Source organism: Megalopta genalis, chromosome 5 (genome assembly GCF_051020955.1).
Source record: "Megalopta genalis isolate 19385.01 chromosome 5, iyMegGena1_principal, whole genome shotgun sequence".
NCBI lineage: Eukaryota > Metazoa > Arthropoda > Insecta > Hymenoptera > Halictidae > Megalopta > Megalopta genalis.
In genome coordinates this window covers 14,600,160-14,604,728 of record NC_135017.1, presented here as the reverse complement: position 1 = coordinate 14,604,728, position 4,569 = coordinate 14,600,160, and positions in this window count along the sequence as shown.

Here is a 4,569-nt window from a genome sequence, read left to right as displayed (position 1 = left end):
GTGCGAATACGGCTGCCGTGGACAAACTACGCCGAGGTTAGGTCGCCGACGTAATTAGAACTATAGCCCGCCTCGCGAGCCAACTTTCTCTTAACTACAGTTATTTTTAATAAACAATGCGACGGTTATTCGGGACGCGGCGCGGCGCGACGGCCGCGGTATCGCGCGAATCGCGACGCTCTTCGGGATCGATCGGGAACAATGGCAAAGTTTCTCGGCGATTTTTAGGCTGTTTTCGGGACAATAGAGTCGACGGAAATTTTCTATCGTCGATATGTATACGTAGAAAAGCTTCTCGCGCGTCCGGATAGCAGAGAGTCCATTAAAACTGCGACAAATCGGTGCGAAAAAATCGTACGTCGACGATCTGTACGTCGTTGGAAAGGGAAAACTTCTCTCTACAACGCTGTCTTGACTGGAATAGCGAGAAAAATTTTTTGAGGTTCGCAGAGAAGTTTGAATTTGGGTTGTTCCGAGAGACCGAGGAACGCGGGTTCGGATAGCAGAGGGTTCGTTCAAAGAGCGATAAAACGGTGGAAAAAAATCGCAGCTCGACGTTCTAGAGCTCGTTTGAAAGGGGAGACTTCGCTCTACAACGAGGACTTCGTAGAAATTCCGCCAAAAATTTGTTGCAGTCGATAGCCGTGTCTGAACTTGGATCATCTCGAAAGACCTTTGTCTCTGATTCGGGCATTCGAGACACTTTTCTAAAGGGCGATAACACGGTGTAGAAAAATCTTATGCCCATGTTTTACGTGTCGTTTGAAAGAGGAGACTTTGCTCTAGAAGATACGCTTAATGAGAATCTGCGAAAAAATTTTTTGAACTTAATACAGGTGTTTGAATTTGGACAGTTCCGGAAGACCGAGCATCAACTTCGAATTCATTCGGATATTGGAGGGTCCCATTCAAAGTAAGATAAAACTGCGCAGAAAAATCGTATCTCGACGATCCAGGACTCGTTGGAAAGAGAAAACTGTCCTCTACAACGTGACCTAGGCAAGAATACCCCTAAAAATTTCGCGAGCCCCGTAGAGTCGCCTAAATTCGGATAGCTTCGAAAGACGAATAATTCCGAACCTTGGTTGCTCGCATTCTGCACGCTGATCATTCACAATGGAGCATGTAAAACGTATTTATACAACAGCGAAAGTTCGCCTAAACGATGTGCCATCGCGTCGACTCCCCGAGGAATGCTCTTACACCGAAACGGGGAAGCGGTTGTATCGCGGAAAAAGAACGATAACCGGTAAATCATTTTCCAGAAACGATAAATTGACGGCGCGTCACGATCCGTCATCGCAGAGCTATGCGGCACAGCGACGATTCAATTGCGAGAGTTCAGAGTTCGGCCACGTGCGAGGGAAACACGGTTCGAAGTTCAACGCTCGTATCTGGCGGTCCAGGCTGCTCTTTCTCTCTTTCGGCGGAGGCCGCGGCCGCAAGCGCGGGATGCGGAATTCGTGCGATTCGTCACCTATAGAGAGAGAGAGAGAGAGAGAGAGAGAGAGAGAGAGAGAGAGCCGTTCCACGGATCCATGGATCGCGATTACCGCGTGAGCGAGGAATTACAGAGCCGTGGGTCGTCGGTACGGCCGCCTCCCGGCCGGCTCGTTACAAGAACGGTTTAACCTTCGTTGACCCCGTGGCTTCGTCCGTCCTCCGACATGGTGAAACGCAATGACTGCTTTCTTTTTCGGTTGCGCGCCGCGGGATCGAGATACACGGTGATCCAGAAAATTCGACCACGGAACCAGCGATTCCAACCGGCTCGAGACTTCGCGGAAGATCGACGATTTGTCTCGAGGGCCTAGTAGAACGCTTTCATCCGCATCCAGCTTTTGCGGTTTACGCGCAAACGCGACGACAATGCGGCGCCATTGGCGTCTTGAGATCCTAGGGGTCTCAAATGATTTATCTGTATCGTTGATATTTCGGAATTTTACAGAATATTTCAGAAGAAAAGTTTCCACACACTTTTCAAATTGGTATAATATTTTTGTCAAACTGGTCAAACGACTCGAATTCTTTCTGTAATTGTTAGAGGGACTGAGTCACTGTAACAATGACTAGAATGCCTTTTTTCTTTTAATTTTGCTATCACTAGGAGTTACAATAAAATGTAAGAAAACTCCCGTCTTTGCACTTTCTGATCCACGATGCACATTTATTTAAATATATTGTTATAGCCTGGACGTCGAAGCTTGTACAGTAATGTCTCTCTAATTGACGCCCAGATTGGCCACAAAAATGGACAATTTAGGGAGCGGAGATACGATTATTCGAGCCTTGCGGTTTACTTTTATAGTTATAAATTGTCCACAATCGTACAAATGAGCCGCAATCTATCGTATCTCCTCTTTCCAAATTGTCCCTTTCAGTGGACAATCTGAGCGTCGGTAAGGGAGACATTACTGTACCAGTGTTCGAACACTTTCGTGCACGAGCGTACGGTTGAACAATAAATTGCGAGAAGGCAGGGCAGTCGTAGCCCGGTTGTGGCCACGTTGCGCGTCCACCCTTTTGTTAATGTTCAACGTCGGACGTCGTTGCCGTCCGACGGCGTCCTTGAATTCGCCGACGCGCCCGCCGGAATATGTGTTCCGTTGTTTAGGGGTTTTGCGCAAAGAATGGTGCGCACGGCAGAGCATTTTGTGGTACACCCTGTGCACGTATTTATACGGCTGACCGCGTGCACGAGCACTCGGTTATGGTTGTACGGGGCTGCGAGTAACTATGTGTAGGAACCGGTGGCTGGTGGCGAGGATGACGGCATACAAGCTGGTGCACGACTCTACTATTAATACGTGCTTCGGTCAAACGATAATTAGATGGACGTTACCCTTACCGGAATTGGAGTAATTAGATTTAATTGGCGAGAAAGGCCGTACTCTCCGGACCCCTCGCCCCACCCCGCCCCGCCCCGTTCCGTTTCTGTCTCCTCTTTCATCCTCATGATCACTGGTTTAGCTATTATTCCGATGGTTTGTCGCGCGGTCTTTCAAAGACCAATTGTCGGCTCGTCCCGCGGACCTGTAATTTCAACCGTACACGCTCTGCGCGCCGTTCCTGGTCCGCTTGCTTATGCGCCGGCTATTCACAAACACGCGGCTCGAAAAATTACAAATTCTGTCCCGTGCTCGGACCCGGCCGACACGATTTACGTGCGCACAATTCGAAGGAAGCGAAATCGTTTCTACGGTCCGAACGTGGAATTCTAGATTCGAAGAACGATTATGCGCATCGATTAGGAAGCATAGACGCCTCGAATGGTAGAGGACAGTTGGATAGTTACCGAAGCCAGCCTAGATCCCTATCGAATCATCTCGCGTATGGATCGCCTTTGGATCGAACCGTTTACGTCGTTCGGATAGAGGAGGCTTCGTTCGAAGCGGGATAAAATGGCGTAGAAAAATCGTACGTCGACGTTCTCGAAGTCGTTCGAAAGAGGAGATTTCACTCTACCACATGACCTTGACGAGAATCATCGAAAAAATTTTTCGTGTTCGGTAGAAGGGTTTAAACTTGGATGATTTCGGAGGACCGAGAAACGCTTCGGATTCGTTCGGATATTAGGGGGTCCGGTCGAAGCGAGATAAAACGGCGTAGAAAAATCGCAGGTCGACGATCTTGGACTCGTTGGAAAGAGGAGACTTTCCTCTACAACGCGACCTTGGCGGGGATCTGCAAAAAAATTTGTTGAAGCCGGCAGAGACGTTCGAATCTCGGAAATTTAGGACCTCGAAGAGCTTGAAAATTCCGAAGAAGCTGAACTCGAGAAGAAACCAGTTTCCGCATCGGATATCGGTAAAATTCTCTATAAAACATCATTCGTAAGCGAGCATTATTCGCTAGCGGCGGAGATATTTAGGCGGAAAGGTTCGGATGGACCGCCCTTATAAAAGACGTCAACATATAATGGGAATGTTTGAAGAAGCGATCTATAGGTAAAGAAGAACCATTTACTCGGCCGAAAACTTCGGACGACGGTTTAATGGGCACAGTAATTGTATCTATTTCCCGGAGAGTGGTTTTGTTCGTTCAGCTCGTCTATTTTCAATGAAGGCGGACGCTGGCATAAGCGAGCCGAGGACGCCGAGAGGATGAAAAGACTCCGCGCGCCGTGCCGGGCCGCGCCGCGCCAGACCGGGCCGGGGGCCCCGAAGTAACAACTATTTAAATTGAAATTGAAACTTTCATTTTCCGACTCGGAACCGTAACCTTCTAGTTCCATGCCGCCTCTTCTCACCTTGCATTCCGTCACGCCGTTCGATCTCCTAAAAGCGGGCAACGTCTAAGTAGCAGCAACGCTTCGCACTTTGGAAATTGGCTACTAAATCGCAGATTGGCAGGAATAGATGGGGTGGGGATGAATAGGAAGGGTGGAAAGTAGCGCGGACGCTTCCGATTCCGGTAGTTCGTAAATTATCAGCCTTTGCCGTACCGACTCACTTTTTCCCCTCGTTCCCGCGCCGCCGTTCCCCGTCGATCTATTGCCGCCATTTTGATTCCTCTTCCACGCGCAATTACAGGCAAATAGCACGATTCCAGGACGCTTGTAAACGCCAC